The sequence below is a fragment of the Salvelinus fontinalis genome, chromosome 17 (assembly GCF_029448725.1).
Source record: "Salvelinus fontinalis isolate EN_2023a chromosome 17, ASM2944872v1, whole genome shotgun sequence".
Lineage (NCBI taxonomy): Eukaryota > Metazoa > Chordata > Actinopteri > Salmoniformes > Salmonidae > Salvelinus > Salvelinus fontinalis.
Window position 1 is genome coordinate 38,158,889 of NC_074681.1, and position 16,684 is coordinate 38,175,572.

At 41.1% G+C, this 16,684-nt stretch overlaps 1 protein-coding gene across 2 annotated transcripts in view; it reads right to left on the reverse strand.

Moving 5' to 3' along the window:
- The window catches only part of LOC129814297 (SPRY domain-containing SOCS box protein 4-like), an 89,345-nt gene that overhangs the window by 58,996 nt on the left and 13,665 nt on the right, over positions 1–16,684 (reverse strand). For both annotated transcript variants that reach the window (XM_055867332.1, XM_055867335.1), the window contains exon 2: positions 2,377–2,464. The gene's annotated coding sequence lies outside the window, so the exon portion shown is untranslated. The remainder of the gene's footprint in view (positions 1–2,376; positions 2,465–16,684) is intronic.

The following is a 16,684-nucleotide window of genomic DNA, read 5'->3' on the forward strand; positions in this document are numbered from 1 at the left end:
AATCTCACACACACACACTTGTTCAATTTCATTAGTTGAATGTCTACCATGCAATTGTTCTTTTTTTTTTTTCTCGCTTTCCATTGTTGTCAGGTTTAACTGTGAAATTGTAATAACACAGCATATTGTCACTGGCTATTGTGCCAGAGGACTATAGCTACATATGACAGAGATCCAGACCACTGTACTCTTTATACATTTGATTTTTTTTTTTTAATGGTACAAATAAAGTCAGTAACGGGTCAACGCCTAATTCCATTATTTCCACAATTTTTCTGCAAAAATTCTGTTTCTTCGTTTAGTTTTTCCAGGTTTCGCTCTCAAAATTGCACTTTAATAGAAAAACTAAATTGGACATTCTAAAGCCAGGTTGAGAAAACCATTTTCTGTTAAATGGAAAGGTTGTCATCATTAACGACTACAACAGTGGTAGACAAACGTGCACACACAGAGGGGCATTTGCGTGCCGTTGCCTCTTGAGAAAGTTTAAGGAAAATCCCTTAAGCATTTTGTTCATGTCTTAACATAATCTTGGACAAAGTAATACATTTTCTAATAAAGTTCAATAGATTAAGTTGATTTCACAGATTTTATAGGGCCCCATCTGGTGCATCCCCTCTTCCCTGTTGACCTTCCCCCTTTCTAAAATAAGGAAAACGGTGGATCCCTCACCTCACTCACTTATTCACTACTGGATATCAATGCGCTAGCTCGTGCCGACCAAAATAGTTCAATTTTTCACCACAGCAAGAACTAGGGTTGGTCGGTATCTAGATTTGCATACCTTCATACAGTTCCTGTACCATACGGTATCATTGGCAGTGCCATTTCTTTCCAAACATAATATATACACTGCTCAAAAAAATAAAGGTGACCAAAACATCAGCCAGGAAGCATAGGAACTGAGAAGTGGTCTGTGGTCACCACCTGCAGAACCACTCCTTTATTGGGGGTGTCTTGCTAATTGCATATAATTTCCACCTTTTGTCTATTCCATTTGCACAACAGCATGTGAAATTTATTGTCAATCAGTGTTGCTTTCTAAGTGGACAGTTTGATTTCACAGAAGTGTGATTGACTTGGAGTTACATTGTGTTGTTTAAGTGTTCCCTTTATTTTTTTGAGCAGTGTATAAATAATCTTAATAATAGTGCTAACAAATGCTAAAAAAGTACCAATGAATTCCCATAGCGGATGCCAGCTAAATGCTAACAAGCGGAAGGGAACATAAATAAAAGTTCAACTTCATTAGCTGTGGTAATTGCAATATCTCAAAAAGGTTTGCTGCACACACAAAACAAATATCAGGCAGCAGGGATCTTGATCTATGAGGGGATTGATTGTCTCTGCTGCTGTAAAAAAAAAAAAAAAAGCTTTATCTTGCAAACTAGCCACTTAGCTAGCAGGTAAGCAAACCAAATGCATAACTGGAGCCATGAGCATGACACATCTTATATAAGTTAAACTTATAAGATTTTATGAACAAAATTTAAAACGCAACAATGTACTGAGTTACAGTTCATACGGAAATGAAGAGGGACCGAGGAAATGGTAGTGAACAGCATTTCTGCCTCTGAAATATTCAAGGCACCAGTCACTGGACAGTAAACAGGCGCAAGGGGCTGTGGTTTCACCCTGCATTCACTAGTTTTAAGAGGCTTTCAGTGAGGAGGGAGTGTGTGTGTGTGTGTGTGTGTGTGTGTGTGTGTGTGTGTGTGTGTGTGTGTGTGTGTGTGTGTGTGTGTGTGTGTGTGTGTGTGTGTGTGTGTGTGTGTGTGTGTGTGTGGTGTAATGCACTCATGTATATTCCCACATACAGCAATGTTTCCTCACCATTATTTACCTGGTTTATCGGGGTCAATGCAAATAATCAAAGATGTCAGCTAACACCACCACGCCACCACCAGAGAGCTAGGCTCATACATGTTACGACTGACCTAGTTTCACTGAGTGTGTTGTGAGCGTTTCTATATAAGGCGCCCACTGAAAGAGAAGACTTAGCAGTACACCCAACCCCTTAGGAGTTTGGGCCGGCACGATACTGGGAAAAGCGTCCTGCCCCTTATCAGGTCAATGGAGCAGTGGTCCTTTATCTCAGTTGGTAGAGCATGGCGCTTGTAACGCCAGGGTCGTGGATTCAATTCCCGGGACCAGCCTTACGTAAAAATGTACGCACGCACGACTAAGTCGCTTTGGATATAAACACAAAAGCGTATTACATTTAGCAACGTACATGTACCGTCTGCTATACACTTAAGAATCACCCAGTTACAAATCGCCCAAACCATGGGTAAGACACATTCACATACTAACAATACAGTTCACTTTTAAGGATCAAATGACTCAAGCAAGAATCAAACAAGAGCAATGTATTACCTGTTGGTTCTTAGGAAAGCAACATCTTCAGTCTGTTGTTGTGCTTCTGGTTCAAAGTTGTAAGATCAGTACAACAGATGGTGTGAGTCTGCAACAGATAAGAGATAGATATTGAGTTATCAAGCAAACAGTAGAGAGAAAACTTCATGAGTGGCACATGTAGCTTATTGTCGGCCACAAGTCAAAGTGGCACTACTCTCTGGGTGCCGTGGCATGCAAGTTGGAATTAAAATTACGCAATTAAAAGTGAAATGACAAGGATAGTCTACAACAACCATGAGCCAACAGGCTGCTGCTTAATATTTCGAAAGGAGTCAGTGTTGTAATTGTGTAGGATGGGGACGGGTAGCGTAGCTGGGTTTCTCAACTCCACCATATGTACATTCTGAGTTGGGTTGCACAACTGTGGGCGGAGTGTACCGTCAACTACAGAGTCGCTGTTAGTCGATACATCCACCGACGGTTTCCACGTATTTGATTAACGTTTTATTAAATAGTATGGATTTCCACAAGGAAAGAAAGGCAGGCAGCTACAGAGGACATAGGTAATTGTTAAAGAATGAAAACATGTTGAAGTATCGCCTGACAGCGGCTCGATGTAGTCGGAGATAGAGTCCACACGCTCATCTCCACGCAACTCCATTGATGTGATGTACATTGTGGAGTTGAGAAAAACATGGCTAGGGGAAGCACAGCCTATGTAGCCTCAAATAGCCAACCCAGCTAGCTAGCGTAACGAGCTTCTCTTCTCGGTGTGATGCAATCAAAACAGGTACTATGTCATCACATTGGATGATGAATAACCTACAGTAGCTAGAGTAACTACTGCGTGTCAGCTTGGTTGCCGTGGTCGCTTTCCCTCCTCTCGCCACCCAGACACATACCGCACAGCCCCTCCCCCACCTGCTGATCTCTGTGTGCACATCAACAGCTTTAGTTAATAACAATATTTTATTTGAATTATTCTGCCGCTTCCCTCACTTGGATCGGATCTGGACACGACCGGGCCTATACGGGGCCAGGTCTGGTTGTCCTCGGGTCTGTTCAGACTGGGTTTCCAGATTTTAAATTGTTATTTGAGTAAGCCCCGGGTCCATTTTGGAACTTGTTGGACCTGAGAAGACCTCAACAGAGAAAACAACCCATGGAATGATGCAAGTTGAGTGTGTGAAAAACAAGACAAATGTGAACCGATAGTATTCAGCTACAGCAGCAGACATGGCTCCCAGTGGAAGTTGCCCTGAGGCACAGATCTAGGATCAGCTTACTCTCCCTGAATCCCTGAGACGTCCTTTTCCTGTTGAAAAGCGATATCCCAAGTATAAACACAGTGAAGTGAACACACACACTAAAGGGTAAAAAGAGAAAACTAGTGTTTTCTGCCAACTTCAAGGAGTAAGGCATTCAAGGAGTTGGCTTGATGGGAAGTTATGTCATCGGCCTTGAGGAACAATGAAGGAGGAATAGATAACAAATGAGGGAAAAAAAGAGACATCTTAGTCCTCGGAATGAGTGGAATTTTTGCATATGCAACATGGTTTTGAAACTCAATTTGCTACAGAGATTTTAAGAATGGTTTCATATTTAAAATATCACCCTCAATGTGAATGAAGTGGACAGGAAAGTGTGTGGTGTGTGTTTGGCAAATATGGAGTGGTATGTTAATCTTATTCAGATTCATAAAACATACACACACCAACATGCCCGCACACACAATCTCATTTTTGTCAAAAGAGTGTATTTTCATGAGAGAATATCTTTACATAAACACAGAACTGTCGGTCAAAGAGGCTTTTCAGATGGGGGCTCTTTGCACATCACACACACTTAGAGATAGAGTACACACACACAGAGAGAGAGAAAACGCTGACACACTCAGCACTTTGCTGCACGGCCCAGGCCAGGGGAAAGCCCATGAGGCTGGCTGTCTGGTTTATGGTTTCTCCATTTCCTCAAGACCGGGGTGGGCTGTGGAGCTAAATAAGCCACTTTACCCTGGGATTAGTGGGAAGACAGGTCTCTCCCTCACACACGCGTGCGTAAACACACAAACATGCAGGCCCACAATCTCTACAAAACAGATTGTAAAACATTTTTTAAATCTTGTTGTTTTCAAAGATCTCCACTCATCTCAGCTTTAGAAACCCAATCAATAACTTTTACAGCCTCAGTAATAGAGCACTGCTTTTGAGACATTGCATACAAGGCTCCTCATTCCAATAGGGCACACGTGTATATTTATATTCCGGTCTCTGACATTCCTCATTCTACTTTAGAGTATATAGGAGTACCACATTATGAGTCATAGTACCCATAAATAGTTTCAATCATTTTTCACCACTCCTTTTTCCTCAGATGATTTTATAAACACTTCAAATAAGGGCTGTGTTTCATATAGGCTTATCCTGGTTTGACGTTTTGATAACCGTGTAAATCTCTCTAGGACAAGTTGCCTTTCGTCAATATGCCTGTATTTACCCTCCCAAAACGAAATGCTAAATGTGGCTATCAGAAGAAGAAAAAAAATACAAATGTCATGATGATCTGGACGAGACTGCCGAACCGAGGCAAAGGTAAGAATCTCTCTGGATTAACTATCTAATGTTAGCTATAATGTAGTAAAGTACAAATTGGCAACATCTTTAAAATTGACACAATACCTCTTAGCAAAGGTGTCAGCTAAAGAAGACATACAGGAGCCTGCAGGGATTTGTAGTCTTGCATGATGTCTACTTTGATGCTAATTGGGATTTTGGAATCTGAGTGTAAATATCAAATCGTCACATGCACCGAATACAACAGACCTTAGAGTGAAGCCCTTAACCAACAATGCCTTAAGAAAAAAAAAAAAAGTAAAACAAGTGTTAAATTAAAAAAGAAAAAAAAAAGAAAATAGCTAAGTAGAAAATAAAGACACAAATAATTAAAGAGCAGCAGTAAAATAACAAGCGAGGCTATATACAGGGGGTACTGGTACAGAGTCAATGTGCGGGCGCACCGGTTAGTCGAGGTAATATGTACATGTAGGTAGAGTTAGTGACTATGCATAGATTATAAACAGAGAGTAGCAGCAGCGTAAAAGAGGGGTATGGGTAGCCATTTGATTAGCTGTTCAGAAGTCATATGGCTTGGGGGTAGAATCGGTTTTGGGACCTCGACTGGGCTCTCATGTACCGCTTACCGTGCGGTAGCGAGAGAGAACAGTCTATGACTAGGGTGGCTGGAGTCTTTGACAATTTGTAGGGCCTTCCTCTGACACCGCCTGGTATAGAGGTCCTGGATGGCAGGAAGCTTGGCCCCAGTGATGTACTGGGCAGTACACACAACCCTCTGTAGTGCCTTGCGGTCGGAGGTCAAGCAGTTGCCATACCAGGCAGTGATGCAACCAGTCAGGATGCTCTCGATGGTGCTGCTGTGGAACCTTTTGAGGATCTGAGGAGACATGCCAAATCTTTTCAGTATCCTGAGGGAGAATCTGCGTTGTATTTCACACTTCACGACTGTCTTAGTGTGTTTGGACCATGATAGTTTGTTGTGATGTAGCCACCAAGGAATTTGAAGCTCTCAACCTGCTCCACTGCAGCCCCGTCGATGAGAATGGGGGAGTGCTCGGTCCTCATTTTCCTGTAGTCCACAATCATCTCCTTTGTCTTGATCACGTTGAGGGAGAGATTGTCCTGGCATCACACGGCCAGGTCTCTGACGACCTCCCAATAGTCTGTCTCATCGTTGTTGGTGATCAGGCCTACCACTATTGTGTCATCGGCAAACTTGGTGTTGGAGTCATGACTGCATGGCCAGGCACGAGTGAACAGGGGACTGTGCTCAGGAGGGGACTGAGCACACACCCCTGAGGGCCCCCCCCATGTCGAGGATCAGCGTGGCAGACGATATTGCACAATGGAGCTGATACCACCTGGGAGTGCCCCGTCATGAAGTCCAGGAGCCAGTTGCAAAGGGAGGTGTTTAGTCCCAGGGTCCTTAGCTTATTGATGAGCTTTGAGGGCACTATGTAGAGCTGTAGTCAATGAATAACATTCTCACATAGGTGTTCCTTTTGTCTAGGTGGGAAATGGCAGTGTTGAGTGCAATAGAGATTGCATCATCTGTGGATCTGTTGGGGTGATAAGACTAAAATAATGATAAAAAATTAAATAAATACATTTGAAAAAGTCACCTTATCTGCGAGAAAGATTCAGTTATCAAAATGTCACGCCAGGGTAAACCTACACGAAACAGTCCTTATTTTTAAGTGTTTCTAAAATCCTCTATTGGAAAAACAGTGGAAAATCTATTGGAACCATTTCCCTGTTATTATGACACCTCCATTGTGGGGCTCTATTTGCTTCCCATTGTTAGGTATTACTGGACTGTTGGAGCAAGGAAAATAAGCATTTTGCGACACCCGCGATAAGATCTGCAAAACGTGTGTACGCAACCAAGAACATTTGATTCCATACATCCATCTTAAAGCTACAGTATAAAAAAGGAAGCTACGATGATATTTCACAATGGAGCTGATACCCATATGAAACTGAAAGCCAATAGACGCTGAAGCAACAGAACCCTGAACAGCTTCTACCCCCAAGCCATAAGACCACTAAATAGTTAAGCAAATAGCTACACGGACGATCTGCATTGACCCTTTTTGTGCCAACTCATCAGGAGTTTATTATCTGTCACTTTATCCCTAGTTATATGTACAGCACATACACTATATGACCAAAAGTATTGACACCTGCTCATCCAACATTTCCTTCCAAAATCATGGGCATTAATATGGAGTTGGTCCCCCCCCCCCCCTTTGCTGCTATAACAGCCTCCACTCTTCTGGGAAGGCTTTCCACTAGACGTTAAAACGTTGCCCCGGGGACTTGATTCCATTCAGCCACAAGAGTGTTGGTAAGATCAGGCAATTAGGCCTGGCTCGCAGTCGGCATTCCAATTCATCCCAAAGGTGTTCGATGGGGTTTAAGTCAGGGCTCTGTGCAGGCCTGTCAAGTTCTGAAATGTGATTTGATTTTCAACCTCATCTTCATCATCTCTAGCACCATACCAGTGTTCACATGTGAAAACGGAGTGTTTCTACATTTAAAAAAAAAAGGGATACCCAATGACGTCAAGTCTTAACATTTAAAAAACAATGATATTCAAAAACAGATTTCAGGTGACGTGGCGAGCAAGAAAATGCCCTCCCTCTGGCTAGAAACTAGTTGCACGTTTCCCCAAAAATATATATATTTTTAAGAACCTTTATTTTTTTTCAACCACAGATCATAGAACGTGTTTTCACATACAGACACTGGTATGGTGCTGGAGGTTGAGAAGTGCTGGAATGAAACCCAGAACCCTATGAGGAAGATGTCCTTAACGTTTCTATGACAACCACGGAGGAAGGCATGGCACACACACGTGCTGTCGACAGACAGGGATGGATGCACGCAAAAGACAGGGGGGTATGAAGGGGGAAGTAGGCGAAATATAGGAACAGTATAATGAGCTGGGTTCCTATCGTTACATGTTCTCCTTCACTCCATCCCATCTTTCACTCAATCCACATGCCCAACCAGTCAATGGCAGAAACCCTCATTCTACCTCACTGCTAAATTTCCCAGAGGCCCGAGAGGAGCAGTTTCTGTCCTCGAGTGTGTAGGTAGGCCCTGTTCGAATAGGCTACTTGTAAAATGCATCTTCAGCTCCTCCCCTCACTTGAGGGCATCACCATGTAGGCCTAGCCATCCACTAGATCCTTGCTTTCATCGATCCGATAGTGTGAGATCAGTGAGGACCTCAAGTAAGGATGGAAGGGTGGAAAGATGGAAAAAGGAAGCATTTTAAAAGTATCAGAACTGGGCCTCTTGCTTTTTCCCCTGAGTGAATTGAGTGGAGCAGGTTGAGGGTCACCTTATCGCTGTGTTAGTCATGAACACGTTTGAAGTGGAGCTGAGGCAAAGGGGACGGCGTCACAACAACAGAGCTGATTGCGTCAGAGAGCAAGTCGATAAGGAGACTCAATCCAGCTCACTAAACAGAAGGCTAGTCGCTAGGCTACGTACATCTGGGTCGAGGGTCATGCTAAGGACTACCACTGAAGAGCAGAACAGATGTGGAATCATGGATAGAAACAGAACGGATTGAAATGGATAAGTAGCTATACATTATCCATTCTATTTTCGAAAATAAATTAATGTCTCTCTCCCTCTCCTGCTTTACTGTGTTACTGTGGGAATTACTGTCGGAATAAATATCACTGAATGCCGAAAATATTGGAATAAAGTAGGCTAATGCAATTGAAGGCATCAAACTATAGCTTACGGAAACTCCCGAAGCCATCCAATTGTTATAGAACATCTGAAGCAATGGCCGACCGCGTGTTCAACTATTTCCGCACCACTTCCCGCTGCTTCGAGACAAGCGTGGGGACACGTCTTGATAAAAATCAATCAATGTTTGATTTCTTTCAACCAAAAGATAAGTATGCTTATAGATTTTGCACCGTTGGGATACTGGTTAGGCTACAATTATGGTGTGGAAATGTTAGCTGAGATGAGAGGTGAGTGCTGCTGATGACCATCTTGTCTAGTTGGCTCATTCATTAGCACTGATCAGAACATTTTGCCAGCATGTTCTGTACCTTAACAAGTGGATTATTTTGCTCTTCAGTCACGTAGTAGTCCAGGGCTACTCCCCGACCAAAGGCCCGTACCTAGTCTGTTTCACTGAATCTTGGTCTGTATATTTGGTTAATTATCTGACTGGGCAAATAAGCGGAGGTGGCATAGCTCATCTGTTTGTCGCTGAATAGATGAGCTATACTATCACTAATCAGAAACATTTAGCGTGCAATAATGTAACCTGAAATCAAGTATAGACCTATTAGCTTGAGGGCGGTTGTGAAATATGAGCACGAGACTCGAATGCTTTTGAAAATAAAGAATGCTATTATTTTCAAAAAAATAATTAGAAACGGTATCATGATGAAAGTATGCAATATAAAAAAAAGACCCTTTGCCTGCTCCCTAAAAAAGTGGAGTGAGTAATTAAGAGGTGAAAAGTGGGCTTCGTTTCAAAATATCATTTTACATGACAGCGGTTAACATGTTGCCGTGACGCAAGTTGTGGGAAAATTATTATTTGCATCTTATTCTGCTATATTTTACAGTATACCACATAATTGTTGAATACTTGTTTCTGATTTGCTAGAAGGGCATTCTAGAATGGATATTAAAAACAGATATCTGTACACCTTGCAATATGCGCCTACACATGCAGACCGTACTTGCTACAAAGTTACGGAAAGCTAAACCAACAACCACACAACCAACCTCCAACGAGGACTGTGTTAGCTGTAGCTAGCTGGCAAGCAAGGCATAAGAACGTTGCCAGCGAGCATGGCAACAAAACATAAAGAACGACTGGGTCGCGTCCATAAATATTGAACTAATCGAACGAACCACTAAATCGCATCTATAGCAACCAAAAGATGATTAAGTAGGAATTTCCTTATATTTTGAAATACATTTCAACCAGTAAATATGGGCTTATTATTGTTTTCTTAGGCAACTGTGGTATAAGTGGGATGAACAGCTTAAACAAATGCAACAGAATAAACGTTGCTGTTATTCTGGCTGCAGAGGTAGTGACTGTGTACCTGTAGCTAGCTGGCTAGCTATCCGCAAGCAAAGGATAAGAACACTGCCACCGAGCATAGCAATGGAATATAAACGATCGCGTCGCATCTATAGCAACCAAAAGATGACAAATTTGTGTTAGAGACATACATACACTTAGGTTGGAGTCATTAAAACTCATTTTTCAACCACTCCACAAATGTCTTGTTAACAAACTATAGTTTGGCAAGTCGGTTTGGACATCTACTTTGTGCATGACACAAGTAATTTTTCCAACAACTGTTTACAGACAGATTATTTCACTGTATCACAATTCCAGTGGGTAAGAAGTTGACATGCACTAAGTTGACTGTGCCTTTAAACAGCTTGGAAAATTTCAGAAAATTAAGTAATGGCTTTAGAAGCTTCTGGTAGACTAATTGACATCATTTGAGTGAATTGGAGGTGTACCTGTGGATGTATTTCAAGGCCTACCTTCAAACTCAGTGCCTCTTTGCTTGACATCATGGGAAAATCAAAAGAAAATCAGCCAAGACCTCTGAAAAAGAATTGTACACTGGTTCATCCTTGGCAATTTCCAAACGCTTGAAGGTACCACGTTCATCTGTACAAACAATAGTACGCAAGTATAAACACCATGGGACCACGCAACCGTGATCAACTCAGAAAGGAGAGGCATTCTGTCTCCTAGAGATGAACGTCCTTTGGGCGAAAATTGCAAATCAATCCCAGAACAACAGCAAAGGACCTTGTGAAGATGCTGGAGGAAACGGGTACAAAAGTGTCTATATCCGCATAACCTGAAAGGCCGTTCAGCAAGGAAGGAGCCACTACTCCAAAACCGCCATAAAAAAATCCAGACTACGGTTTGCAACTGCACATGGGGACAAAGATCGTACTTTTTGGAGAAATGTCCTCTGGTCTGATGAAACAAAAATAGAACTGTTTGGCCATAATGACAATCGTTATGTTTGGAGGAAAAGGGGGGAGGCTTGCATGCCAAAGAACACCATCCCAACCGTGAAGCAAAGGGGTGGGAGCATGTACTTCACAAAAGAGATGGCATCATGAGGCAGGAAAATTATGTGGATATATTGAAGCAACATCTCAAGACATCAGTCAGTAAGTTAAACACATATTGGGTCGCAAATGGGTCTTCCAAATGGACAATGACCCCAAGCATACTTCCAAAGTGGTGGCAAAATGGCTTAAGGACAACAAAGTCAAGATATTGGAGTGGCCATCACAAAGCCCTGCCCTCAATCCTATAGAAAATGTGTGGGCAGAACTGAAAAAGCGTGTGTGAGCAAAGAGGCCTAGAAACCTGACTCGGTTACACCAGCTTTGTCAGGAGGAATGGGCCAAAATTCACCCAACTTATTGTGGGAAGCTTGTGGAAGACTACACGAAAACGTTTGATTTCAGAAAAGCTGAAATAAATCACTCAACTATTAATCTGACATTTCACATTCTTAAAATAAAGTGGTGATCCTAACTGACCTAAGACAGGGAATTTTTAATAGGAGTAAAAGTCAGAAATTGTTTAAAAAACTGATTTTAAGTGTATTTGGCTAAGGTGCATGTAAACTTTTGACTTCAACTGTACATACATACTCAAAAGTTTGGGGTCAATTAATTTCCTTGTTTTTGAAAGAACACATTTTTTTGTACATTAAAATAACATCAAATTGATCAGAAATACAATGTAGACATCATTAATGTTGTAAATTATTAATGTAGCTGGAAACTGATTTTTTTTAGGTGATATCTACCTAGGCGTACAGGAGCCCATTATCAGCAACCATCACTCCTGTGTTCCAATGGCACATTGTGTTAGCTAATCCAAGTTCATAATTTTAAAAGGCTAATTGATCATTAGAAAACCCTTTTGCAATGATGTTAGCACAGCTGAAAACTGTTGTTCTGATTAAACAAGCAACAAAAATTGCAGAGAAACTGAAGATCTCATACAACGGTGTGTACTACTCCCTTCACAGACCAGCACAAACTGGCTAACCAGAATAGAAAAAGAGTGAGGTCCCAGTGCACAACTGAGCAAGAGGACAAGTACATTAGAGAGTCTAGTTTGAGAAACAGATGCCTCAAGTCCTCAACTGGCAGCGTCATTAAATAGTACCCGCAAAATACCAGTCTCAACGTCAGTGAAGAGGCAACTCCGGGATGCTGGCCTTCTAGGTAGAGTTGCAAAGACAAAGCCATATCTCAGACTGGCCAATAAAAAGAAGTGGGCCTTTGTATGCCTATGTAGACAATCTGTTTAAAAAAAAATAATAAAAAAATAAAAAACACGTTTCCAGCTGCAATTAGTCATTTACAACATTAAATGTCTACACTATTTCTGATCAACTTGATGTAATTTTAAAATAGAAAAAAACGAGGACATTTCTAAGTGACAACAAACTTCTGAACAGTAGTCCACACACGTCAAAAGTTGACACCTACTCATTCAAGTGTTTATTATTACTATTTTATACATTGTAGAATAATAGCGAAGACATCAAAACTATTAAATCACGTAGTAACCAGAAAAGTATAATATCAAAATATTTGAGATTCTTCAAAGCAGCTACAGTCGTGGCCAAAAGTTTTGAGAATGACACAAATGATGACAGCTTTGCACACTCTTGAATTCTCTCAACCGACTTCATGAGGCAGTCACCTAGAATTCTCTTCCAACAGTCTTGAAGGAGTTTACATATGCTGAGCACTTGTTGGACCGCAGAGTGAAGGAAAACCAGCCAACTCAACCCAAACCATCTCAATCGAGTTGAGGACGGGTGATTGTGGAAGCCAGGTCGTCTGATGCAGCACTCCATCACTCCTTATTGGTCAAATAGCCCTTACACAGCCTGGGAGGTGTGTTGGGTCAATGTCCTGTTAAAAACAAATGATAGTCCCACTAAGCGCAAACTAGATGGGGTGGCGTATCGCTGCAGAATGCTGTGGTAGCCATACTGGTTAAGTGTGCCTTGAATTCAAAATAAATCACTGTCACCAGGAACACAAAAAAAGCACCCCCACACCTCAAATTCTGAGGCTGGTAACGTTAATGAACTTATCCTCTGCAGCAGAGGTAATTTTGTGTCTTCCGTTTCATCATAGCGCTTGACGGTTTTTGCGACTACACTTGAAGAAACTTTCAAAGTTCTTGAAATTTTACAGATTGACTGACTGACCATGTCTTAAAGCAATGGACTGTCGTTTCTCTTTGCTTATTTGAGCTGTTCGTGCCATAATATGGACTTTGTCTTTTATCAAATAGGGCCATCTTCTATATACCACCTCGTCACAACACAACTGATTGGCTCAAACCCATGTGAGAAATTACAAGATTATGTTAATACTTTTATTGCATCAAATGGTTGTTTTATGCAACAGAATAGAGGGTTCTTATAACTCTGTTGTGTCTGTGTGAACTGAAAGTGGGCCTCTGGGGGATTTACAATGTCTTTGGGTGATAGCACATTCCAGAGCGTGAGTTAATATTTCTGGACCAGGGGGAGATGGTTCCAGTGTGGAGTTGGGGACGAGACCCTGGTCTCTACACAATGAGGAAAATGTTTACAGCAGATACTGTCTGCTGTGAATTATAGGTATCTTTCATACAAATCTCAACCCATTCCATACATCTGTTGTTTGTCATGTACACTGAAGGCGGATGGACTTCGCTATAAAATGCTGTGGCTGAAGCCAGCTCGTTGAGTTGAGTGATCACCTCCAGGGGTGATTACCAACCAGCTCCGTTACTGCAGGAATGAAATAATAAAGTCTGATTGTTTTGAAGAAAACTAAAAGTCTGAGGGGACTCCACCACACGCAATAATTCCACCACCCGCATTGAGGAAAGAAATTCCACAAATTAACAAGGTGCACCTGTTAATTGAAATGCATTCCAGGAGACTACCTCGTGAATGTGGTTGAGGGAATGCAAGGTGTGTGCAATGCTTTCAAGGCAAAGGGTGGCTACTCTTTAGAATCTCAAATAGAAAACACCTTTGGTTACTACATGATTCCATACGTTTTATTTCATCGTTTTGAAGTCTTCACTATTACTCTACAATGTAGAAAATAGTAAAAATAAAGAAAAACCCTTGAATGAGTAGGTACCTTCAAACTTTTGGCACACACACATTCAGGGTAGCCTAAGTGTGTGGTCTGTTTAATGAACAAAACTGTGTTATTATTTGGGTAGGGTGTGTAAATTGATGAGGGGGAAGAAAATAAAAAAAACGTATCCATTTTAGAATAAGGCTGTAACGTAACAAAGTGGAAAAAGGGGTCTAAATACTTTCTGACTGCACCATGTATTGCATGCACGTGACCAATAGGGCCTAAACTATAGCATATCATAATCGCGTCAATAAATCTGTTAAACGCCGAACACCGTAACGGATGCAGATGACATGACAAACTCGAAACGGGGGAATGTTTGGTTGTGCAGGAGGAAGTCAGCAGTGTGGAATTAATTTTACTAAATTGTGGAAAATACTGAATAAAGAAAAAAGTTAAATAAAAATTGGTAAAGAGCAAGCGTTGTGAATATTATGTATGCCAAACAGGTGCTGTAAGTTTACAATATTCATTTTTCTGACCATTGGAACAAACACAAAATAAATAAGCTTAACAGAAAGCATTGTAATGTTTTTTTGGGGAAAGCCTTTATTACAGCAAAGACTTAAAACACTAGCATGAATTTGTGAACGCAATTGACGACATGGAATTGTTTATGCCAATTATTCAAGGGTCGGTTTGTTATTTTATACCTAAAATGCTTGATTGCATTTCAAATCATGAATGACTCGTTTGCTGTGTGATGACATGAACGAAGGAATGATTGACACAGTAGCCTATATAAGTATTGAAATATAGGCGTAAGTTACAGTATAAAGACTAAACAGGAGGTGCTCTTAGGCCTACAGCTCGATGGTGGTTATTACAAGGCTGCTATACTAAGACTACTAATGAAGACATTACTTATAATGATAACAATAACAAGGAGATCAAGAAAAATTATATTTAGAATAACCCACATTTAAGACAATTTGGAAGTGTAAACTATAAATAAATATGCAATACCAGATAGGCTGTTCTAACAAAAAGCCTTTATTACAGCATTGCAAAGATTAAAAACAACCGACGTGGTTGCATGAGGTTTGGTGCTCACGGAATCAGTAGGCTATTAAACAAAACACTCACAGGCAACAAGCAGGAGCCGTCTTATTTCTGTAGATATATAAAGCCAGGCATATTTAACAGTTAGGCTGTTGATGGCAGACCTAATTAAGGTGGGGGTTCCGCTCTCCTCACTTTTCTTAGATAACAGCCCTTGCCTTACTTTTCTCGTCTCCTAACTCCACTTCTGCCTCCAACATGCTGGGTAACGTTGCTATAATGCACATAGCAACATGGTCTAGGAAAAAGGAACCATTTCAACAGCGTACTGACGTTTCAGAACCGTGGACAGCGACCGCTATCTAACACGGGAGAAAGCGCATTTCTTATATAACATTATTTTATAAGTGTTGGACCCTTGTTCTTATGTAATATAAGCAATAGGCTTATTTCAATAGCACATGTCAGAGTGATGGACTGTGCCATCCCTACGGCCTCCAATGGATTAGTCCACCCAAACAGGAAAGAATCAGAAAGAAGGTGGTAAAAATGGGACTATAAATTGGGTTCTAAAAAACATTGCCAGATTACACATGGGAATACTTGGAAACAGATTTTCAAATAAAATCACTTGGAGCTGATTTCCTGGTATTTTTTTCCCCACCTGTTGGGAACACTGCCTTAAAGTCTGAAAGGGTATATCATTTTTTTTTATTTTTTTTTACTTGTTCGAGAATCTTCTACATGAGAGATTCCAGGGCAATTAGCCTATATATTTCCCCCCCAAAATGTAAACTACAGTATTTTGCCATGGGGGGTGTTTGGAGCCAAGATGGTGGATTTAGTTCACTCTATTCTGTCTATATGGCTCTACACCACCAAGCCACCAGTGTTGTTTCTTCAAGCTCTCTGGCTCTGGCTCCCTGGGGATTTAGTGTCTTAAATCCCAGAGGGATTTGAGAGATTTGGGGATCTGGGGCAGTGGCCCAGTCTGAACAGCCTCACCGCTCACAGACTCAGAATCAACTGAATGAAATAGGACCAGTTAACTATAGCAGTGAGCGGGTAAAACATTAAAAGGCTAGCATAACAACCTCATGGTACTGCCCTACTTACATAGAGTTAGTTGAAAACATGTCACTTCTAGGGCAGGTACATTCCTCCACTGAAAATAAATGTCCTCTTCTTCCCCTCTCTAATGTCTTTTGGATGCTATCAACCAGCAATTTATAAACCCTCTATTACAGGCCTACTCCATCTTAATTCTCACACTTCATATCCTTCACTAGGCCTTCAAACACTACTTCTAATCTCTTATGCTAAAATGTTTATTCTACTGCCATTTACTTTGTGTTGGTATTCTTTTCTTAATGTTGTTGCATTGTGGAGAAGGAAGCTGTAAGTAAACATTTAGTGGACAATGTATACCGTGCGTATCCAGTACGACTACTTAAACAAGTAAAAATAGTTGTTTTAAGTGCTACTTACAGAAAAGTATCTGTAGTTCAATATTTATAAATTTGACAACTTTTAGTTCACTACAT